Source organism: Passer domesticus, chromosome 4 (assembly GCF_036417665.1).
Source record: "Passer domesticus isolate bPasDom1 chromosome 4, bPasDom1.hap1, whole genome shotgun sequence".
NCBI lineage: Eukaryota > Metazoa > Chordata > Aves > Passeriformes > Passeridae > Passer > Passer domesticus.
In genome coordinates this window covers 81,142,953-81,167,864 of record NC_087477.1, presented here as the reverse complement: position 1 = coordinate 81,167,864, position 24,912 = coordinate 81,142,953, and the positions used below count along the sequence as shown (strand labels likewise).

Below are 24,912 nucleotides of genomic sequence, written 5' to 3'. Positions count from 1 at the left end.
TTTTTATTCCCTAATGTGTCCCAGCAACACTGGGCAGCCAGCCTGGCATTTTGACTGAGATTTTAAAGGCTTGCTATTACTGATTTCTCTTTTTCCATTTCTCTCCCAGCAACACTGGGAGAGTTTTATTTTACCTTTTTTTTTTAAATTTTAATTTTTTTTAACTCTTGCTTTGCCATTCCTTTGGGGACTGGGACAAGGGACATAGCTCCTCAAAAATTATTTGGGTGCCAGATCCCTGCTCGCACCTATCACCAGCTGTAGTGTGCTGCTACCTCTCTCCTTCCCCACCTCAGAGCCAGGCAAACACATTCTGTTCTTTTGAGATTATATCCTGGAGATCTGAATGTCACAGCAGGCTGTGCAGTTTAACACAGGAAACATTTGTGCCTGCTACTTAAGAGAAATAAGTTGCTCATGTTTCCCTGGGAACCAGCCCGTCAATCGAGCTCACTTGACTCCCCTGTTATTAAAATAAAATGTGAAAGAGTCAATGGATATATTACAAGTTGTGGAAGGGCAAAAATGCTATCTGGGTGTATTTTGTATCCAAAATACGCATCCCTAGGTAAAGAAGAAGTGTTTTTTCAGCTTTTTCAGATGGATTGCTGTTCTTTTGGATTACTTTTGCTGGCAGGGTTGTGTCTCCACACACAGAACTTGGAGCTGACTGTAAAAGAGCCCCCTGCAGCTCAGCAGTTGTTGCATTACGTCTGTGTGCAGGTTATACACAGCACTTGCTCCCCAGGCGTCCTGGCACTGCTTTTGTGGCTGTACCAAGCCTGTGCTCTTTATTACCCCTCTTAGGCTGTTCCTTCAGAGCTTTCCTCTCCACCCCAGGAGTGTCCCTCACCTCATTTTTTTTGCAGGTTTATAGGAGGGTTTATCTTTAAGACCTGCCAGTGGGAGAGGCGGCAGGTTATCCGTGGGGCAAGGCTATTTTTAGGGAGCGCAGTGCCAGCATGGCTCACAGCCCTTGGCAGCCAACACGTGCGGGGCACAAAGGCAGCCTCTGTGCTCAGGGCTGCAGAACTGGGCACCCTCAGGAGCTGGGAGCCAGGCACGGGCAGGGAACAGGGCACAGCAGGAAAACGGAGCTGCTCTGGGCAGGGAGAAGGGCTGAGGCTGCTGTGGGCACTGCCAAGGCACAGGAGGGGAGGCAGGGGCTGCAGAGGCTGGGATGGAAACAAAAGGGGTTCTCAGGATCATTCTCTGGCTTTTGCAGGTATCAGCCCTTGGCTTTTGAAGGGAAACAGCCAAACCAGTAACATAATGCCTGGAAGAGAGATATATTACTCTCTTTGATTATTGAAACACCTGGCCAGTGCTGGAGATCAAAAATGGGAGTAGTCTGCATTTTCTCATGGTGCTTTCCTCTACCTGCTGTGAGATAAAGGCAGGAGCTGTGCTGCCGTCAGCAGCAAAGCCTCCTCCCAGATTTCCACATCCAACCCTGTTCCTTTGCACCTGCCAAATATTCATTTCCTGGATTCTTTTTGTGTTCAGAATAGTTTGAGTGATTGTGGTTTCACGCAAACTGCGCTGAATTGGCGACAAAGGGGTGTAAGTGTTCATAGCAGCTTTCACAAGAAGGCATGTTGGGTGAGACAAGACTGGATCTCCTGGGGATAAGTTGTGAGGGATGTGCTAGAGGTGCACAGAATAGTGATACATTTCTGAGAATCCAGCTGTTGACTGTGTCACACAATATAAGGACATAAGAACACTGAGGGTTGGAGTGCCTCTCCAAAGAGGAAAGGCTGAGAAAGCTGGTGGTGTTCAGCTTGGAGAAGTCTCCAGTGAGAGCTCAGAGCCCCTTCCAGTGCCTGAGGGGCTCCAGGAGAACTGGAGAGGGACTTTGGACAAGGGCATGGAGTGACAGGACAAGGGGAATGGCTTCCCACTGCCAGAGAGCAGGGATAGATGGGATATTGGGAAGAAAATCTTCTCTGTGAGGGTGCTGAGCGCAGGTTGCCCAGAGAAGCTGTGGCTGCCTCATCCCTGAAAGTGTCCAAGGCCAGGTTGGACAGGGCTTGGAGTGACCTGGGCTAGTGGAAGGTGTCCCTGCCCATGGCAGGGGATTGAAACAGGATGAACTTTTAGGTCCCTACCAATCCAAACCATTCCATGAATCCATGATTCTCTGATGAATGGAAATAACCAGCTCCTTGCAAATCAAAGGATGTGCCACTGATATTATTCCTTGATTCATTGTCAATATTTACCTGAAGAAAGCAAACCAGCTCATGGAAACAAATCCAAAGAAGATTATTAAAAACAGGGGAACAATGTCTACCCCACAAAGCCCCTGACAGAAAATAGCTGGGAGCTGAGAGTGGTGAGTCCTCCCACTTTTTCTCCCACTTGTGGAGACTCAGGTTGTTCCCTGGCCAGCACACAGGTGTGTGGAGAAGATAGTGCCACCTTTTAATCTGCCTCCTGCCTGTGCTCCAGGGAAAGCATTTCCAATTTTCCTCATGCAAATGAAACCAAAAGGGCACTTTAGGTACAAGAACTCACAGAAATGGAATCATGAAGGATTTTTAAATTTAGCAGAGGGAAATTTGTGGTAAGAATAAGTAATTGGGACTTGAAGCTTGACAGATATAAGCCAGAAAGAGCAGCACATTTCAAGTTTTTGGGGTGTGTGATTGCTACCCCAATTTATTGAGGATTGCAAAGGATCTTCCATACATGGATTTTTTCATATTGTTGAGATTGGATAATTTTCTCAGCAGCTATATCCTTCCAGAATCCATGTAGGAAAGTGGCAAATCCTATAGCTCTCAGGACATTAGAAGAAATTACTGCTTGAGCAGTCTCATTCCAGGAATTGCCTTCCTAGAAGGGAATGAGGATGAACAAACATGGGAGGGGAATTTCTCCTTCTCACCTGGTCTAGTTTTATTTTTAACCACAAAGGTGAGCTGGGTGGTTGTTCTGTGTCCACATCGTTCATCATCAAGGGGAAATATTTATGAGAAAGCTCCCTGTCACTTGGACAGCCTGTCAAATAGCAAAGGTCATTGTTACTCATTCCCATGAACTGCTGCAGCTACACTGGGATGACTGGAAGGTCACAAAGACTTTTTTAGCAAAGGGCAGACTCTCTGAAGTGACTTTTGAAACTGCCTGTAGCCTGAATTTGCTTTCCAAGGGAGGCTGCTGGGCTTTCAGGTTCCCTTTGTAGTCTTGGTAAAACCTTGAATTGACTTATTGTCAGGGGATTGTGAGGAAAAGGGGAAAACACCCACAAGAGGCAATATTGTTTGATCTCTGTCCTTCCTTGTTGTGCTTGTGAGCCACAGCCTTGCTTCAGATAAAATTTCTGGTGGGATTTTGTATTTATGTTAGAATGTTTCTGTCTCCTGCACCGGACGTGGGTTTGGTTGGTTTTTTTTGTTTGTTTTTTTTTTTTTTTTTTTCTCCTGGGAATGTATGTTTTTGTTTGAGTGCTCAAGTGTTCCTCAAGTGGGTGAATGAATCATGGAAATTCCGTATTATGGACGGATGGAAAGATAATAAAGCATTATGTGTGGGCCTTCATGGTAAGTTTGCTTTGCAGGTAAAAGGGATTAGTCTTTCTCTAGTAAACAAACAGTGCAGAGGATGGAAAAGCCAGCTGGGCTTGTTTGGAGTTGCTGTAGTTATTTAACACAGGTAATTTTTCAGACTGTACGTGGTGTCCTGCTTAGGGAAACACAAGCAGCTTTGTCACTGTGTGTCACCCTGCCCAGAGCAGGAGCCAAAATCAGTACCCAGGTACCCTTAGGATAATAATTCCTGGCTTAGAAAACTGGAAACCCCTTTTCTGATTTACATATTTTCTGTTCAAGTTATATTTTAGCTTCATGAGGGTCCTGCCAGATGTCAGTGTGGGAGTGGATTCTCCAAAAACTTGACCCAAACTCATGAGGCCTTTTCACTGCAGACACACTCCTAATGCCAAAGCCAAATCTTGGGAAAAGTGGGCAACCTCTGAAGCACAGCACACCCTGTGGCTCATATTGGGGGGTCTTTGTATGGAGATTCCTGACTTCAAGTAGATAACAGCAATTTTCCCAACATTTTTTAATCTGAGGATGAAAAATGCTGTGCAACAACAGTAAAAGGCAAAACCTTTTTACGCCAAACATCAGAAATGTGGTGTTTTGGAGCACAGAGGGGTACTCTGGGCTGCTTGTTTTTATCTGCTAGTCTTGCTCCCTTTTTCAGCCAGCTGGATCCTTATTTTTCTAAAAAAAGCTTCATGCCAGGCTTAATGCTCATCTCACCTGACAGTTCTAGGAATGGGGCATTATGTTGGTCAATAGGAATCTAGAGAACAATCACTTAATGGCTTTAAGTCATTATTTTGCTTGGCAGAAAATATTAAAAAAAAGCAGCATCAGTCAATCCAATAGATCTCCTTGGCTAGACTTCAAACCTGCCCAAACCTAAAAATACAACTTCACAGAGTGCCCAGGTACCCTCTCACCCTCCATGTGCCCACCATGAGCTCTCCTGATTTGTTTTCTGGAATTCCTTCCCCATCTGAAGGTGTGTGTGGAAGGACATGAGACCTGAGCTATTTCTGTCCATTCTGTGGTGCAAAAAAACCTTCCTTCACTTTTCTTTCTTCACATTGATTACATCTCTGGATTGCAGCTCTGGGCAATCTTTTCAGGTTGCACAAGGTCTTTGTCCTCCCTGTTTTTATAGGTTAAGCTCTCCAGACTTTTACCATTTGCTTTACATTTCAGTCATAAACCTGTCCTTCAAGAGTGCTTCCCAGGAAAGATGCTTTATTCACTGTGTGGTCTGCTTGTAGAAAACAAATGTCAAAGGCATAAAAAAATGCTGATTTTAGGATTTCATCAGGTTTCCTTGGGACTACTGTCTGCAAAAGGCACCAGCCCCAGTCATATCTGTCAATTACTCTTCCTTAATGCATCGAACGCTGTATTAAACATGGACTTGCAAGGTTTTTTAGCTTTATTTTCCCACAGGTAATTGCATTTCTGTCTACCCTTAAAACGCCTCACAAGCATTCCTAGGGTTTAGGGCTGGCTCTGTTGCCAAATCTAAACTGGAGAAAGAGGGTAGAGCCCAGGGGACTCCTAATACCCAGAGCTTGCTAGATTTAGTTCAAATCCTTCGCATTGCAGCCAGGCGAGCTCAGAACTGGTGCAGCCCTGCAGCACAGTTGTTTATTTGCTGTGGAGGAAATAGAAGTGCCATTCAGTAGGAGTTGGCTCCCCAGCTTTCCCAGCTGCTGGGTGACAAGCATCCCTCATGGCTCAGCTTCTCTGTGGGTTCAGGGGGCACCAGTCTGTCCTTTGTGCCTCATCTTTGCCTATGAACAAACACGGCCTGGATTTGAGGCAGCCCTGAGGGGCAGGTGTTGCTCTGTGAGATGCTGAGGACTCCAGGCAGGAAATCCTGGCTTCCCTTCCATCCTCTGCAGATAAGGATCTCCAAGCTGGACCATCAAACTGTCCCTATTTCCTTATCACCTCTGCCTTTGTCCGGTCTGGTGGGAAAGGCTGCTCTTTCCAGCCTTGTTGCCAAATCCTCTCTTTCCAGATAGAGCTGGTTAGAACAGGGATAGGGATCATTTCCCTGAAGTCCTTTAATTCACAAAGCTCTGCTTCCATCTGTAGGCTCGGTGGATGCCCAGTGCTGAGGCTGTGAGGCAGGTGTGGGAGGGCAGAGCCCACCACCAGGCACAGGCCGGCTCCTGGGTGGAGGCTCACAAACCACGTCCCAAACAGTGTGTGGCCATAGAATCACAGAATATTCTGACTTGGAAGGGACCCACAAGGACTAACCACTCCAATTTCTGGCCCCTCTGGCACATGACAACCCCAACAATCCTATCCTGCTCCTGGGAGTGTTGTCCAAACTCTCCTGGAGTTCTGGCAGCCTTGGGCCTGTGCCCATTCCCTGGGGAGCCTGGGCAGTGCCCAGCACCCTCTGGGGAAGAACCTTTCCCTGATATCCAACTAAACTCCACCTGAAACAGCTTCATGCCATTTTCTTGGGTCCTGTCAGTGGTCACCAGAGAACAGAGATGAGAGCTGCCTCTCTACTTCCCTTCCTAAAGAAGCTGCAGACCATGGTGAGGCATCTCTTCAGTCTCAAGCTGAACAAACTAAAGGACTTCAGCCACCCCTTGTAAGGCTTTCCCTCTAGAGCCTTCCCCAGTTTCATGCTGCTCCTTTGGAAGCTCTAAAAGCTTTATATCCTTCTTCTATTGTCCCTTGTCCCACACTGACCGTCAAACATTTACAGTGGCTTCAGCATCTGGGTGCTTCGAGGGGCTTTGAAGGGTTTTAAGTCCAGCGGTGATGGCAGCACTGAAGGGCAGTCAGGGAAGCTCAAAGTCTGGAGAAAAACAACCTGTAAACACTGCACATATGAAATTGAAAAGTCTGCACAGTTGTCTGGTATCTGAGGGAAGCTGGGAACCCCAAATCCACATTATTCTTGCTGTTTTCCCCAGATGTTTTGGCTGGCTCAGCAACCTCAGCCCAGCCGTGCAGGTGCAAACCTCTGGCAGGCGGCTGAGCGTGTTTTATAAAACCTTAAAATGCTTGAAGGCAGCATGCAGACATGACTGATTTCCATCCAAGTCTTTCCTCCAGACTTTCCCTCCAGGCATCCAAAAGCAATTTCAGCCAGCGTTTAATGGGAAGGCTGCGGGATGTCTGAGTGCTCCAGCTCCATGGTGGACCCGCATCCCGTGAGTTACACATTGCTCAATCCTGGTCACAAACTTTTTTTGGAAAGAAGCTGTAATTTAATAAACAGGGCTGCCGCTTGGATAAAACCTGTGTTTATGGGGCTGCTGCTTGGAGAGGAGACTTTTGCCCTGCAGCTGCATGAAAGGCATCGAATTCAGAAGGAACAGGGACATCTTTCCTTTGCTTTAGGGCTCTGAGTGCCAACTCCCAAACTGTGATACTGGAACTGGATTTTTTTGGCTTTCCCATCCATTTGGAAGAAGCCTCCATGGCACAGGCCCTGTGCCCAGAGCCACTTGAGAGTATTCTTATTATACACAGAATTGCAGAATGGTTTGGGTTGGAAGGAACATTAAAGATCTTCGTGTTCCAACCCCCTGCCATGGGCAGGGACACCTTCCACTAGAACAGGTTGCTCAGAGCTTTGTCCAAACTGATCTTAAACATTTCCACGACTGGGGTGTCCAATATACATTTAGTATGTATATGTATGTATATATAAAATATATATAGATACACACAAAATGTTTATTTTTTATAAATATATAAATGTATATTGTAATATATATGTAGTACATATATATATTATGTATACATATATTTACATTGCATATACATTATATATGATAGTATGTGTATATATATCTGTTGGAGAAGGTCCTTCGCTAGCTTTTAGGGGTCTTCAAGCTAAAGTTTAAAGTTTAAAGACATTTAAACTTTAAGAAAAAAAGTTTAAAGCTATGCCTATTTTTGATTTTCTATAATTTTTTTTTTTCGGTATATCACACTGCCCCATGCAACTGGGTGAACACTGATATCAGCGAGTGGCAGAAACCAGATGGTGAGAGATAAGAAATTGTGACGGTGTTTGGGGAGGACTTTGGAGGGCTGTGTTTTTCTGGACCACAGGCTGGGCTTTAATTGTGAGACGGACTCCGATGAGATTAATTTCATTGTTTGGACAGGAATAGGAAAAAACTCGGGCAGGAATGAAGCTATTTTCCACACTGGGTCCTCTCTGTAGTTCGGTGAACGCCCCGGAGCAGGGGTATCAAAGCAGCCTTGAAGTACAGCGGCAACCGCAAAAGGTGAAAAAGACCCGTCTCGCTTAGGAAGAAAATTAGGTTTAACACGCTTACTTCACCAAACAGCCGCTGATATCCTTAAGAGTTTCACGTTCAAATTGCTCAAGACCAGGAGCGGGGCGGAGGAGGCGGCGCAGGAGGCGGAGAAGGGGAAAGAGGAGGAGGCGGAGGCGGGGGATGCTCGAGGCGGAGCCGGGGCGGGCCGCAGGGGAGGCGGCTGGAAAACAGGCCGGCGCTGGTTCTCGGCCCGCAGTGCCCGCAGCCGCCGCTCAGCCGCGCCGGGAGCCGCTCAGCCGCGGGAGGCAGCGAGGCGAGAGCCGGGCGGGCGCCCCGACCCCGACAGTCCCCTCCGGCACCGCACAGAGAGGTACGCGGCGGGAGGCGGCCCCGGTCCCCTCGGAGCGTCCCCTCGGCCCCCTCAGTCCGCACCTGCGGCGGGAGGGCCGGTGCCGCCTCGGCGGGGCTGCCCGACTCCGTCCCCGCACAGAGCGCCCGGGCAGCGGCGGGGAGAGGGCGGGGGGCTTTGTCTGGGGGCACAGAGCCGGGACCCGTCCCACACGCCCAGCTCGCCGAGCCGCTCTGGGGGCCGTTCTCGGTGCCCCGTCCCGCACACCTGCCCGAGGGGTCAGTCCTGTGCCCCATCCCAAACACCACCCTCAGGATTCAACCCGATGCCCCATCCCAAACACCACCCTGAGGGGTCAGCCCTGTGCCCCATCCCAAACACCATCCTGAGGGTTCAGCCCGGTGCCCCATCCCAAACACCACCCTCAGGGTTCAGCCCTGTGCCCCGTCCCAAACACCATCCTGAGGGTTCAGCCCTGTGCCCCATCCCAAACACCACCCTGAGAGTTCAGCCCTGTGCCCCATCCCAAACACCATCCTGAGGGTTCAGCCCTGTGCCCCTTCCCAGACACCATCCTGAGGGTTCAGCCCTGTGCCCCGTCCCAAACACCATCCTGAGGGTTCAGCCCTGTGCCCCTTCCCAGACACCATCCTGAGGGTTCAGCCCTGTGCCACGTCCCAGACACCATCCTCAGGGTTCAGCCCGGTGCTCCATCCCACACATGACCCCGGAGGAACCAGCCCTGTGCCCCATCCACAGCGCCCTGAGGGGCCATTCCCCGTCCCCCATCCCACAGTCTCACCTCCCCAAACTACTCCAGGGGACGTTCGCTGTGCCCCATCCCACGCACCCCAAACCACCCCAGGAATTTGCTGACCCTCCTTCCTCCGCCCCTTGACACCCCAGCCCAGGTGCAGAGCAAGTGTCATCCCTGCCGCTTTTTATGGGGACCGTGGGAGAAAGCATCCCTCTCTCGGCTGAGGGCAGAATGCGCATGGTTGTGTTGAGATTTTGGGGCGGTTTGGGTGTTTTTTCCCCCCCTTCCCCTGTGTTGATGTCGGTGAATCTCCCGCATGTGACACGAGTCCGCGCGTGCCTCCGCATTCCCCGCCTCGGCGTTCCCGGTGATGACACCGAGAGGAGAGGTTAAGTGGGGAAGTCACCGTGCTGGGGATGCGAATGACGAGCGGCCAAGGCTCACACCCGGCTTGTTTGCGTTTCATGTTTTCATGTTTATACAAAGCTGTTACAATGCCGGGGGCTTGGCGGCTCACACCGGCGTTTTCAGTCGAATCCATTGATTTGTGCGGAATTGCTCCCTCTTTGAGATGTGGTAGATGAGGGATTAGTTCCGAATGCCGGGTAGTAAATGCACAGAGCCAACTGTCAGTTACGGAAACTCAAAACAAAGCTTTTATTTACATTCTCAGCCCCACACACAGAGCTGCATCCTTGCTCTGCTCATCCCACAAAGTGCTTTCCGTGGATTATAGACGTGCTGTCTCAAACCTGGTGCCGGGACCAGCTGTAATTGCCTGATACATTAGATGTAAACACGAGCTTTACATAAAAGTGAAACCATATATGTCACCTAACACATGTCCACTCTGTGATCCTGCACAAACAAAGTCGAGCCCAGAGCCCTGTCCTTAGCTCACCCTGTTGATCCACTTTTCCCGTAGCCTGCATGATGCAGTCCTGTTCCCAGAGTTACCAGACAGGTTTAGTGGAGACCAAGAAGTCAGCCCAGGAGCATTTCTATGTGTTGTGCAAGAATGCTGTTATGTTTTCAGTCCTTTACAGATGTTGTTTTATTGACTTAGTGATAACATTTTGCTCTCCTAGGTCCTTTTCCCTTTCCAGATTGTTAGGCCAGCACTTACTAATCTTTTATGGCACTGCTGTGGAGCAGATGTACTGCGTTTTTTAGGGAGTAGCAAGCTCTGTGGTTTCAGCTGGCTTTGCCTATTAAAAAAACCAGCACTGCCTTTCCCTAATGCCACTGTTGTGGAGTGGGTAGCCGGACTAGGAAGCCTGTTTGGATGACTACTGAGCTGGCAAAAAATCCAACAGGTTTGGGTCTGACTCAGTGCCTGGATCCAATTCATTGTGTGGCTGATCAAATGTTTACCTGGACTTCTTTGGGTTTGGAGCAGCATCCAGCTGGTATTTTGGCTAAGCTGTGTGTGGAAGGGGGTGTAGAGGTCTTTAAATTCTAAAAATGCTGGGTGCTGTGGTCGTTTATCCCTCTCCATCCTTTGGCTCCATGGAACAGCAGCTCTGGAGCTGTTCCTGTTTGTGCCACGCTCCCCTGAAACGCTGGAGCGTGCGGCTGGAGCACCACAAACACGCTGCACGTGTCCTGGGGTCCCGTGTCCTCAGCCCTGCTGCTGGCACTCGTGCTTGTCCCTCTCTGGTTTGAGCTGGAAGCTCTTTCTCCCCTTTGTGTCTCTCCCACCAAAGTGTCACGAGTCAGCTGTGGTGTCTCTGAAACTCGGTGTTTTTCTGGGATGGAGGAATCTCAGTTGACTTGGTGGCATTGAAGAGGTTGAGGTAGAGTTTGGAGAGCTCTGTCTAACTGTTGACATTCATTACAAACAGCATATGTGGTTTCTGGGCTCCCTACAGCATCTCAGAGGTGTAGATGGTCCTTTTACTGACCTCCACCTTACCCAAGTACTGTAATTTGGGTTTTTCTCATTCATCCATCCTCAAAAGCTATCGGACCCCTGCCCACCTCTGCCTCAGAAACTTGGAGGAGTATTCCTGCATCTTGCTGCCAGCCTCAGGAGTGTATCTGCCTGTCTCTCAACCCCACTTCCATCGTTTCATGTTTTCTGTTCCTGTCATCTCACTGAAAAGTAATCCATTCTAATCGAATCTGAGGTTCTCCAACTAAATTCCTGCTGGCCCAAGTGCGTGTCTAAGGAAGATTGTGATGCTGACTTCTGAAGTATGTGGAATTACTTTGTGTGATTGGGTTATACAAAGAAGAGAGAGAAATTATTTTCTCTTTTTTTTTTTTTAAGTACTAAAACACAGCGTGCTGTGTTACACAAATCTCACCGCTGTCTCCTTCTCTCAGTAATTGTAATTAACAGACCAGAAAATGGAAAAATGTAGAAATACTCCTTCCCACTGGCCACAAACATTAGTCCTCTCCAGAAGTTAATGAAGTCAAGTCTATGGAAATTAAATAACTGGGATTTTTTTTAGTTCTGTTGGTGAGCTAAAACATTGTGTTAGAGTAGTAAATAATAAATAAAAGGGCTGTAAAGATCTCCTCTTGGAATTGATGTGGGTGAAGAATGGATTTGAACTCTTCTTTCTCTGGAGAGTCTAAACTTCTGGCTTTAAGATGTGGCTGAGGGATCTGTCCATGCAAAAACTGCTTGCATGCAAAAACTGATCTAAGCCCAGCAGTAAAGTGGGAGAGAGATGGTAACCCACCATGAGAATAGGGAATAAAAGCATAACCATAAAAAATCCCAAATGCAACCAATTAATCAAATTATGGAATCCTAAGACACAAATAGTTTTACAAGTGACACTTCAAAGCCACCTTTATGGTGTTTCCAGACTGTGTTGTTCTCTTTGTTGTCGTTCTGTTGAGGGAACATGAACATTTTCAGCTACCTTGATTTTTGTGTCCCATTTTCATTGGCTCTGTTGCTGCGTTGGCTTCGCTGTGTCTGGGCATTCCTTGCTCCGTGTTGAGGGCACGTGGGTGTGTGCACTGCAATAAATCTTGAGTTTATAGAAGTCACTGTGGAAATTGGTTGAAAAGCTCTCCTATTTATTTATTTTTTCTTTTTATAATCTAAAATTTCAGTGGTTTCTTCTTGTTTTAACAAAAGATTCCAGAAATACCATGGGTGGGAATATGAACCACTTGGAAAATAAATCTTTGTGGCGACTCCAGATACCAGCATAAGCCTGGTGGCACCTGAGGAGCACATTGGTGTGGTGCAGGTGGCTCTGCTCTGGAGAGTGGCTTTGGAGGAACCTCAGTTTGAGGCCCTGTTTTTGTGTTTCCATGAGAACCAGTGTCCCTGAGGGGCCCTGGGATGGGGTTGAGCTGCAGGCTGGAGGAACAGTGCAGGGCTGCAGGCTGAGAGAACTGTCCACCTGGAGAAGAGAAAGCTCTGAGGGATACCTTTGACCTTCCAGTGCCTAAAGGGGCTCCAACAGAGCTGGAGAGGGATTCTGGATAAGAGCCTGGAGTGACAGGGAATGGCTTTCCACTGACAGAGGGGACTTCTAGGTTAGATATTAGGAAGGAATTCTTTAGTCAGACAGTGATGAAGCCCTGCACAGAAGCTGTGGGTGCCCCATCCCTGAAAGTGTCCAAGGCCAGGTTGGACAGGGCTTGGAGCAACCTGGGCTAGTGGATGGTGCCCCTGCCCATGGCAGGGTGTGGGAATGAGATGATTTTTAATGTCTCTTCCAACCCAAACCATTCTGTGGTTCAGCCAGCAGCCCTGAGCTGTGGATAACACAGCACACTGGGTTTTTGTAACAATGTATTTGCTGTCTGAACCCAGCCGGCAGTGTGACAAGGACATTTGCTGTGGGAGATGTGCTCTATATTCCGGTGACCTTTTCCTCTGGAAATCTTTAAATGCAGTGAATGTGGTGGTGTTTGGTGAATTTTAATCATGCCCTTGGTTTTAAGTGCAGATTTGGTGTTATTTTTCATGGTGGCTTGAAGTTTTTGTTTTGTGACGTGTTGGGGCCAGGGCTGTGAGGTTGTGAGGATGGGATGGAAGGGAAATTGTAAGGATGCAGCAGGAGTGGTTTGGCTCTGAGGAAGGCCTGGGTTGCTCTGAAGGTGATGAGCTCAGCAGCAGGAATGTAATGCAAGAGGGGTGAAAAAGCCCCTCCCTGCTTTTGCTGCTGGAGTTTGATCCCTGAGCTATTCTCGGGTAGTTCTCTGCTATCAGGCCCTGCTTTAAAGTCTCAGTCAAACAAGGCACTTATTGTTGGTGCTCTCTAATTCCAAATGATGGTGGCTGGCAGCTTGCTGGGTCTGAGCGAGACAGGTTTTGCAGCCGCAGAGTAGTGATTTACACGGGGCTGTTGTTGGATTTTCCCTCTTTGGGGCAGTTTTCCATATCATGCTGTGAGTCACGTTCCCCTCACTTCCTGGAGGAGAAGGATGGAGGGAGCACTGGGGGCCACAGAAGAGATCAGTGCCAGCAAGGGAGTGAGGAGATCTCAGCTGTGGAGGGCTCTAAAGAGCTGAGCTGACGTAAACCCAGGCAATTTCAGCTTGTGGGGAATTTTTGGTTTGGTAACTTTCATTTCTTTTATCCAATAGGTCATTCAAGGGCTGCAAAGCCTTTATGGTGGCTTGAAAAGTTGATTTAATTCCACTTTTAGTGTGTGTGTGTGTGTGTACTTAGTGAGTTCAAAGGCAGGAACTACCTTTTAAGAAATAAAGAAAATATTTGTTTTCCTGACTGATGAAGTAGAAAATTAAATGGATGTAGATAACTGTTGAAGAATGGACACTTAGTTATTAATTTCTTCAGCATTCATTATTCTTGATAATGCCAGATTTTTCTAAGTGTGTCCTCTAGACTGAGCTGAGTGGCATGGAATAGTGTGGGTTGCTGGCATGCACCGAATGACTGAAACATTGGACAGGATATGGTGATGTTGGCACATTTTGAGAAGAGGGAAGAAAAAACACGTTGGTTTTGGATCATTTGTGTTGTGAAGTACTTACTCAAGCTCCCTTGTAGCTGATGTAGGCAGAAAATGCATTGTGCTAGGTGAAGCAGATAGTCCTAGCCTATCCCTAAGCAGGGAATTGCATAGAAAAGGAGGAGTTTTTTTTTCCTTTATAAGAGTTGGTTCAGTTAAATTAATTTTGGCAGGTGGGGAATGGATTTTCTCTCAAAGAGGTTGCACAAGTGCAGCATTCAAGCATACTCACCTGATGTTTCTGTTGGACGAGTATTTAGTCTGAAACTGAATTAAAAATTCTCCTGTCCCATGGGATGCATGTTCCAGGATGTAGATGTAACCTCCTGCTTTTATCTCCGGTCTTCTTCTAACAGGATTTTCTCTTTTGAAATCAGTCACTTTTGTGATCCCAGAGGACTCTGCCAGGAAGATGTGCCTGCTAATCCTTTGCTTGAGCTCCTGAGGCTCACAGACCCTTTGGGGAAGCCTGGCATGAGGGTTGTTTTGCAATAGCCTGGCTTTAGGAGTGGAGCTGCCCTGAGATGTTTTCTCTGAGCTGTCCTGTCTCCGACTGCTTGTTTCCTCTCTTGCATAACTCTTTTCAGCCGTCAGAGCACAGGCTGGCGGGTGACTTACACAGATTTAAGATGCTACTTCTAGGAAAAGGAGTCATCCTATTCCTGTGCATCTTCTGTTTGACTGTGGGTGCGAGATCTTGGTCAGGGAGCCTACACACCCTGGCAGAAGATTGTTATTTTTATGGGGTCATTTCTGAGTTGGATCCAGTCCCTGGCCCGTCCCATGACTGGTGCTGTCAGCACTACACGTACAGTCAGGGCTGTCCTTTAAGGACAGTGCAAACTGGGATCTAAGTTTTCTGGGATTGCATAACTGTGCCCTCAGATGTGCCGGGGTGTACTGACAAACACACACACGTGTGGTTATAGCTGGGATGTACTCACAAAAACTCTCACATGTGTGAATATTTCTCCTTGGGACCACTTCTGTCACTTTTCTCCCTTGTTGTTCCATAGACAGAGCTTGGAGGTTGACTTTGGATTTTCAAGAATGAGCCAAGAGGGTTGTTGGGGGGCTGACAAGGAAGCAAAATTTCTTAAAACCACTTTGATAGGTCAAGCTTTAACCCTGAGATAAAGGTTGGTACTTCAGAGTTTGCAGTTCACACTCTGCTGCTCACATGCTCTGACCCCAGGGGGCACTTTGTGTCATTCATTAATGCTTGCAGGAGCATAAAGTGCTCCTAGCAGACTAAATTAAATGTCCTTTTCTAGTCGTGGGGAGCTCACACCATTGCTCCAGTGTCACAGTGGCATCTGGTGTCTCTGTTTGGGCTTTGAGAGAGCTTGACAAAGGGCTGAGTGTGACCACGGGCTCTGGAGTGAAGCACCGGGTCATTAATCTTTTTGTCCCCTGATTCCCTTTGGGGTGGGATCCAGGGCTGTGGTGGGCAGGGATCCAGTCCTGAAGATCTTACACATGAAAATATTCCAGGGAGGAAAAGAAGAAAGCCCTAAAGAGAAGAAAGAGAGAACTGCTCAGACTGCAGGGTGAGATGAGAAGGGGACAAATGGGAGGGACAATGGGAATGGGCTCCTGTTAGTACCTGTTCCCATGCCGTGGGATGTGAGAGGGACTTTGTTGCTGGGAGGGCTGTGCTGGGGAGCTCCTCTTCCCGTGCCTGTTCTGTGAGTCCAGCTCTTTGTGTTCTCCCTGTATTTCTCCCCCAGGAATGGAGGGAGAAGGTACCATGTGGGAACAGGCAGCTGCTGCACGTGGGACCTTACAGTGTTTCTCCAGCGTATGACAGAAATATTAGGGAGGCTTGTGTGCTTTGGGGCTGCTGCTGACGTGTTCTGTTGTCATATTTCTGTTACAAGCGAAGAGCTGCAGGGTCAGAAGGGACTTTATGTTGTCTAATCTGACCTCCTGCCCCAAGGCTGGGTCAGATCTATTCAAACTTTCCCAGCAGATGTTTGTCCAAAGCAGTTGTTAAAAGCTTCCAGTGATGGACTTTCCTCATCGTCCCTGGGTGATCCTAGAAACTCTGTAATTGTTCTTGCCATTACTGTGATTTTCCTGGTTTCTGACATTGATGTCTGTGCAGCAGTTGAGAATTGCTGCCCTCTTGCCCTTTTGTTACTGTACAGAGTGAGCTGTTCAGTCCTCTGGAGCTGCCTTTGGGAATCTCTGGGCCGTGTCTTCCTTGAGCTGCAGCGTCCAAAACTTGCCTGGAGAGCTGTGTCTGACCACCTGCATGTACTGAGCCAGCAAACAGCATTCTGTGACTCTCGAGTAGACTTTTGGGGTGTGATTAGTGCATTTTAGTTTTGGACAAAGCACTGGTGAAGTGTTTTGTCATGGAAGGTTATGACATGGAATTATAAGAACAGAGCACTTGCTTTTCTTGCTCAAGCAGTATCTTTTCCACAGGGATGTGTTCTGGATCTCTGACTGTTCCAGAATAATTCCTTGCTGTTCTAAGGTGAAGGAAGTCCTTGCCAGCTGCCCTGACCAAGGCTTTCCCCATGACAAGCTCGATTACAGCTCAGCCATTGTGCTTTCCTGCTCTGACCTGCCAGCTGTAGCTCAGGAGTGACCTTCCCTTCTCCCTCCCTGCTGTGATTACACTCTGTGCATCTGATTTTGTACCTGCTGTCTCTTTGTTCCCCTGAAGGATTCAGCTATTCATGCATTCTAAAGCTGGTAAAAAGTGGATGTGAAGATTGTTCTGAGAGGTAGCACTCAAATATAAAGCATGACAGAAAACAGATGAGCCAGCACTAGAAGCATTATTTGCTAAGGTAAACTCCTTCACTTTATTTTTGAGGGAAAAAACCCCAAAACTTGCCTGTGTGTATTGTTCCAGGTATTTTCTCTGGATCTGTTAACACCTCTATTATACCTTTCAGTGGGAAAGAGTAGGATGTGTGTGTGAAAGGTTTGTCTGCACACAGAGGGCCTTTGTCCTGAGACAACTGAAGAAGCTCTCACCAAACTGAAGGCTGGTCTGGACAGGTCTGAAACATCTTTTGGCACTGACTTGTGTTTATTGCTGTGGGAAGAGCAGGTAGGGAGGAGCAGTCTGGCTTTTTTTCTTTTGTTTGAACTATCAGTATGTATCTTTGAATTCCTCAGTGTTCTTGCAGAGTTTTTGTATGATAACCTGTGTAATGTGAGTCCCCAGTTTCTCTTGTTCTCTTTCCAATTGCAGTGAAAACTCTGGTGTTTCATTCCTTACCTTTTTTCTCTGTCATTTGCAGACATTGGGATCTTTAGTCATTTGGAAGGTATTTTATTGACAGCTTTAGAGTCTGAAGTACTTGCTAGCACTGAAGAGGTGTAAAGTGATGTAGACTCTTGGGCAAAATCCCTTTTCCAGTGTTCCTTGATAAAGATTTCTTAGAACTGAAGAGTAAGTGAAGTGGCACAGGAGATTTGAAGCTCTCTCATCTGACCTCCTGCTCCAGACAGGGCCAGGATCAAAGGTAGGTTTCTGCTGAACTTTTTTGGACCTTTTTTAGTCAAGAGTGGCAGGTTGATGCCATGCTTTGTGCCCTCATGGTGAGGAATCTTTTCCTCCTGTCTGATCAGTATTTCCCTCGCTGTCAGTAATTCCCATCGTTTCTTGTCCTTTGGTTTCTGCCATCCAGTCTGGCTCCATCTGCTCAGTAAACCTCACTTACGTAAAGACAGTAACTGGATCTCCCACTAACAACCATTTCTTCTCCAAGTTCAACAGCTCCAGTTCCCTCATTCCCTTCTCACATCAGGTGTTCCAGTCTGTTGGCTGCTGCCTTTCCAGCTCAGTGATCCAAGCAAATTTGGTGACCACAGAGTCATGGAATCACAGAATGGTTTGGGTTGGAAGGGACCATAAAGATCATCCAGCCCCACCCCTTGCCATGGGCAGGGACACCGTCCATGATCCCAGGTTGCTCCAAGCCCTGTCCAGCCTGGCCTTGGACACTTCCAGGGATGGAGCAACCACAGCTTCTCTGGGCACCCTGTGCTGGGACCTCCCTACCCTCACAGGGAAGAATTTCTTCCCAATATCCCATCTATCCCTGCCCCCTGTCAGTTCAAAGCTGTGTCAGTATCCCCCATTTTTCTGTGTTGATAAGCCCTGGACTCTTGTTCTTTCCACCCACACTGATGCCATTATCTTGTTTTAAAACAGAGATTAAAGCCAGACGGTTCAATTCAAGGGAACCAAACTCTGAATTTTCCTGCTGGATTTGGAAGAAGAGGTCTCCCCTAAGGCTGTGTCCTGCTTGCTTGCCTGCACTAGTCTGTTCTTAGGAACATTTCTGGGTTAAATGGATCAAGCTAAGTCTTACACCTGGTCTTTTTTAATTTTGTTGTTCTCCACAGGGTACTCTCAGGTCTGCTGTTTCCAAAAGCACGTGAGCAGTGAGCAGCTCAGGGCAGGACTTTGTGAGGCACAGCTGAGTGCTTTCCATGGCTCATCCCTTGGGCTTTGCCTTCATGCACCTGTGGAACGTTGTTGAGTGTCACCATTTTGCCTTGACCCTCTAAGAGCCTTTTCTGGAGTCTTTCTGAATAGAGAGTTGCTCCCTGTTTTTGTATTTATACCTGGGCCTTCTCTTTCTTAATTACCTGATGTTGATATTGGATCAGTGCATGAAGATCATTTAGAAATTGAAGTCTGTACACTGTGGTGCTTGCAAATCCTCCCAGCTGAATCATCTGTTGGGTTTATGGCCATACATTCCAGTCTGTCATCCCAACTGGTAATGAAAATATTACACAGCTCTTATGCCTGGCTGGACCCGCTTTCCAGTGCCCTCCCAATTAGATAACAAACCCTTGATAATTATGCTCAGAAAAGGATGTTGTCATGCAGCCATTTTATGGTGATTACATCTAATTAATGTTTTCTTAGGTAGATCTTATGGGAATGTCATCTGATGGAACAGCATCAGATCTAATACAGATTGCATTTCTGAATCTCCTAATCAATCCTGTACATTTTTTCCTGGTGATGCACAGATCCTTTATTGCTCCATAGATTTATGATGCTAGAAGGAACCACAGAGATGATGAGACCTGCCCCTGTCCACAATGAAAGTTCAGCTGAGCAAGTCACACCAGATTGATCAGGAGTTCCTGTAACGGGACAATTGTGACATGACAGCTCCAGGAGATCAAGAGGAAACAAACATGATGTGTTTATGGATCCTAAACAAAATTAAACAATTACCTGAATGCAGCCTTCGGAGCAGCCTTTGAACCAATCCCAACCCTTTTTCTGCAAGGGCTGGGAACATAAAGAACGTGTCTAATCTGTACTGCTATCAGGCAGCAGTTATCAGTGCCTACGTGCTGTTACTCAGATCTCGTTAGCTGCCTAATTGGATAATAGGCAGGACACTTCACAACTGCATAAGTATATTAAGTTTAATCTGCTCTGAGGCAGGGAGGGGAAGATGAGCTCGGTGACAAATGGACACAAGAAGATTCACAGTGGGGCAGGGGTGTAGATATGGGGCTGTGTCCCCATCACTTCAGTCCCAGTAACTTTCTGAGGCAGAGGCTCTGTGTCTGCAGCATTTACATCAGTGCTGGAGTCCCAGAGCAGAGACTTTCAGACTTTACCCATGTTGGCCAGGCAACTTCACCTCCAAAAGCACAGTTTTTCTAGTAGTTAAATCCCTTTCTAACATTTTCAATAAAATGTGTGGTATAACTTAATACCTTGTTTTTAAATCCAACATGACAGAACAGAGAGAAGCGTCCTGTGTGTTTGTGTGGTACTGGACTTTGCAGCACATTCCTGGTCCTAAAGCTTGTTTCCAGCACATGCAGATGGACAGGGGACAGGATCAGAAAGCTTCCACAGTTCTGTACATGGAGAGGAGAAGCTGTTTGATTATTAAATACTCTTCCCTTGTTTTTCCTGAAAAAAATGCAATTACTGCAGTTTTAAACTTTCGGAGTGGGTTGCCTCTTTCCAAAGGTGCAATGAAACGTAAGTCAGATTCTTGTAGATGTGGGTATGAGCACATTTCATGAGTTGTCACCACCTGTTCTATTCTCAGGAGAAGGGATCTGCAAGGAACATTTCTGGGTGCAAAAGATGCATCTGCTAAGGGGATCTTGAACTCAAGGTAATGGGAGAGTGACTCTGTGAACTGTGTCCTCTCCATTTTTTTTTCTGGATTCCTTTGGGACTGGATTGTTTGGATTGTTTTCACAGAAACCCCAATTTGAGCCCAACTTTTGGCCCTGTACCCTGTGTGAGGTGCCTACAGCTTTTCATTAATTTCTTGCTTAACCTCACAGGAAAAGTGTCTTCACCTTGTGCTGTCCAGAATCTGCCTGTAGCTAGGCAGGAAAGACATGAGCTAACCTCTTAATCTCTAAGTGTCTTAAGCAAATGTAAACTCCATTAAGTGTGTTTATCACTGAGCAGCTCGTTCCCAGCTCTGCAAAGCACCTCGTAGTTGGTTTGTATGGGATGTACAGAGGATTCTCTGCTGCTTTGTCCTGACATCTGTGTTTGTGACCAGCAAAGGTTAAGAGCGAGGCACTTGTCACTAAAGGTTAAGTGTGAGGACACAGTTCCACTGTACTGTGAATTTAAAGCCTGCTGATTTTCCCATGGAAAATGTTATTTCAAAACAGAACCCCTAAATTGCTTTTATTTTGGATGAAGGGAAGACACCATGGGTTGTTTGGTCTGTTTTGGTGTAAACAAACTCCCAGATGGAGGAACTAAAGAGTAATGATTGAATGCAGAAGAATTTTTATGGTTATCCACACCTGATGTAGTGCCTGCACTAGAAGTGTGATCAGCAGGGAAAAATAGTATTTTTTTCCGAAGGGTAGCTCTCATCTCAGCAGCCAAATTCCTGGAACAGGCTCTGGAGAGAGTCTGTGTCCTTGTTTTGCTTACGTAGTCCCTCTGAGGCACTGGTGGGGGATAGCTGCAGGTGACTCTTCCCTTCTGTTGCTTGTGCCTGGGTCATGCTGCAGTTGGAGGCATCCAGGAGAAATGAAGGAGAGTGGGCTGCTACAGATGGTCTCCCCAAAATTTTGGATATGTTGATAGCACGTTTTCTGTAGCTATACACACCAATATTGCCTTTATCTCCCATCCAAATCTGCTGGGTATTGATGTGGACTCAATCCGTCATCAACTTCGAGTTGGGCTTGACTTCAACCTGTACTTATTAAAGAGTGAAGAAGGCTCTGTCATTTGCAGTTGATAAGGGAATTTAGAAATAAAAGTGCACATTAAACTGTCAGTAGCATTTTTTCCCGTCTTTATCTGGAAAAAAAATAATGGCATGGGTTGTTTTCTTCCTCCAGCGTGGGCAATTTCTAGACATGCCCAGCACTTGCAGGATTGTTTTTCAGACCCAAGATAACCCTTAGGGTGCTCCTGTCTGCCCCTGCCTGCTACAGATCAAACCCACACCCAGACAGGCAGGAATCAAAAGCAGAGCACCTGCTTGGTTGGTCTCTAATGTGTTTCCAGAAAGTTTTAAAAATGTGTTTTATCAGGACAGTGAGGAGGTGAGATTTGTGACACCGTGGATTCATCTCGTCCTTGTGGCTGAGCATGGATGAGCTGTCCTTGTAGAGGGAGCCACAGGAGGATTGTGTCACTCTAGGTCTTCATTAGGGTTGTTAAGCACTATTTTAAGTTTCCTGAGCTTAAGTCACAGAAGCTCTGATGCCTGGAGTCAAGGCCTGGCCTGTGACAGGCAGTCCTTTGGAAAGCTGTGCAAAGATCCTCGTGTCTCTCCAAAGCAGTGCCCTGTATTTCAGAAAGGAACATTGTGAGCGAGGAGAACAAGTTTCAGATCACATGTTCCCCAGCAAATACTGTCCTTTCGATAGGAAGACTTGTTGGAGAATGTTAATTGAGTCCCTTTTTAAATGAAGGAGGCTTTGCTTCCTTCCCAAGTTTTCAAAACAAATTTTCCAAATACAGTGCCTATGTTTCATTCAAGTGTAAATCCTTTCTCTTTAACCTGGAAGTTATCCCAGAAAAAAGCCTATCCATTCACTGCAGGACAGACCTTTGTGGTTGTAGAGGAAAAAAAGAAGTGGATCAAATTGTCCAAACAGGAAGGGTATTAAGAAAAGCCTTTGCTCAGTGAGCGGAGCTCTCATTTCAGTTTAAATGGTGTCCTACGAATTACACTTTATATCTCCATTGCTTTTGAAGCATCACACAATGATTGAGGTGTCTGTTAAATTTAGAAATGACAATTTTTTTCCTGCCAACACGCCAGCCTAGCTGGAGGGATTTCAGCATGTCGTTATGGGATGGATGCAAGTGGTGATTTGAAATTTACTGGCTTGTTATCTCCTCTGACTTGCACATAGCTCTGTCCTGGTAGGGATTTAATACCTTACACTGATGCCTTTTCATTCAGAGGGCATTAGTGGAAATGCTCTTCTGGCACAGCCAGGTGCTTGTGCTGTTTTACATTCGGTGGAGCTGAGATACTGAAAGGATCCAGCGTGGTGTGCTGAATAAAATGAGCTCCCACCTAAACACATTGAAGTTGTACTTTATTTTGAGCAGCTCATGGTTAGGATTGTCACTCTTTTACTGCAGTCACATGGGAAGGCTGTGGAAGCAGAGATAAATCACAAGTGTCCCAATTCACAGTTTCTACTGTTTACCATATGACAAATCTTCCTGCTCTGTGAAGAATGTCTTAGATCTAAAATACATATTTTTTTTCTTTCCTCAGCCTGTGATATTTAATTACTCTCTGAGCAACATTTCATCTCAGTTATGTGAAGCTGTTTGAGGCACAATTTATGCAGAGGATCAATACTAAAGTAAACTTCCCTTTGTTTTGGTAAAATGTCTTGATTGTCACAGAGAAGAAACATTTTGAGTTCAGGTGTGTCGGGAGAAATGAAGGGCACCTTGCAGCAGTGGTAATCCATCACAGGAGTGCATCCCACAGCACTCCAGGCTCCACTTTACCTGCAAGGCACTTAAAACCTCAAAGCACAAGAAGTCGACTGGAGGATGTTTTCTGTTGGAATCTCCAGACAAAATTTCCTCCTCAGGCTTTGTTTTGAAGTTTGCAACAAGATGGGAACGAAGGTGAAGGTGTCACTGTTGTGTTTTCATCTCTTTCCTCACCCACCCTTCTGTTTCTTGTCTTTGGTGTTGTTTGACCTTTAAAGATCCCTTGCAGCCCCAGCTATTCTGTGATTCCATGATTCGTGAGCTGTTTCTGCTCTCTGCTCCATTCTGCACTCAGGAGGAAAATCACTCAGCAGGGAGAATTGTTCCTGTCACTTTACAGCAGGGATGTGGTCCTGTATAAGAGATTTTCCATGGCAATACTGATTTCCTTTGGATATCTCTGGGTGACCTGAGTGCAGACAGTGTGTAGTGAGGAGACTCTCTTTGCTTTTGTACTGAAATATTTCTTATTGTCATACACAAACCCATGGGGAAAAATTCCCATCTTCTTCAAGGGAAGCTTTTGGTGGGACCATACAGCCACTCTGCCAGCCCTAACCCAGCCTTCAGGATCTAAGGACTTGCTTCCCAGCCTGAATTCCCCTGCCCTGGGCTCTGTGCTGCTCCGGGGTGTGTTTGTGCAGACAGCAGGATGGAGAAGGCTGCGTGAATCGCAGCGTGCTGAGGCCAGCCCTGGGTACGTGTCTGCTGCCTCAGAGCTGGAACATGTGGTTTCTTTAATGCTCCAGCAAAGCACAAGCCCAGGGAAAATCTCTTTGATACAGCTGCACCTGGAGAGACATATTTTTCCTGGAGTCACGTCTAGTCTGTTCCAGGCTGAAGTCGATCCAGTTACTGTGGGAGTAAATCCATGCGGTGTTTGGCTTTTCTAATTCTGGTTCTCTTCCCATAGTGTTGCTGTTGGATTTAATGATTTTCCCTGTGGCTTGAATGGTAAAGATGTGGTAACTGCTTGGGGATGGCTTAAAATCAAAGATTCAGTGTGGGTGTTGCTTTTAAAAAGGGAAGAAATAATGCTATTTCAAGAGCTGTGCTGCTATTTCAGGGCAGTTTGGTAGGTCTGGGTTCTGAGAAGTGGTGAGGAAAAATAATTGCTTTTGGCTATCGTGTCTCATATGGTGTGTCCTGAAATGATCCTCATGTACACATAGAGCTGGAGCCCATACTGAGCCTCTCTGCATGGGGATTTGTTCCCTGTCTCACCCTCCTGGTACAGAGGATGGGAGGAGAAGAAAAGATTCCTGTTGAAATTTTGCTCCCAAGCTTGCTGCAACGAATTTAAAACCCCAAACCACAGCAAATTCCCAAGTGTAATACGGACACCAGTGTTTATTTGACTGAGACATGATTGTGTTCTGAGTTGTGCAAACACAGGCATATTTCCCATTTAATTAAGGCTCGTTTTATGAATTAAGATTCCCAAACAAAAGGAGAAAGAAGGAGGGTGGAAGAGATAAGATCTCAAGGTTGTGCAGACGGGATAGGGTACAGCTCTTTTTGGCAGCTGGAATATGACTTCTGCAGGAAACTTGTTTGCAGCATTGTTCTATTAATTATGCCCGTGTTTTTAGCTTATAACCTTATTTTCCCCTGCAGTTTACTGTCTGTCTTTCCTTCCTTTTACAATCCTGAAACACCAAGCTTTACTTCTGCCAGGAGTGTAGGAGTGGCAGATACCTCCCAATGCTCAGTGTGATTGAGGAGCTGTAAATAGGGGTCGTCAGAGCTGGAAATAGGGAACAATTCCCACTAAGGATCTACCAGAGCCTGGCAAGCTCACAAAGGCACAGGAGAAGGCAGGCCAGTTTGGGACTGGTTGTTGCTTGTCCTGTTTAGTTCAACAAGTCCAAGCTGTTCCTGAGCTGTCAGCCCTTTGTCCTGTCAGGCTGACAGAGCCAAACTGCAGTTTGGTGCTCTCTCTGTTTAGGTTCTGGCCAGCTGTTGCTGGATCCCTGGTGGTCAGTAGGATTTGCAGACCAAAGGCACTGGAATTCTTGGCTAGAACACGATTTCTGTCACCAGGGTTGCGATGGGAATATCCTGTTCACTGCGGCAGGTTGA

General features: G+C 46.8%; 1 protein-coding gene across 1 annotated transcript in view; it reads left to right on the top strand.

Annotated features, from left to right (window-relative positions):
* Nucleotides 1-8,002: 8,002 nt before the first annotated feature.
* The window catches only part of SMOX (spermine oxidase), a 51,174-nt gene continuing 34,264 nt past the window's right edge, over nucleotides 8,003-24,912 (top strand). The window contains exon 1 of the mRNA XM_064419041.1: nucleotides 8,003-8,177. The gene's annotated coding sequence lies outside the window, so the exon portion shown is untranslated. The remainder of the gene's footprint in view (nucleotides 8,178-24,912) is intronic.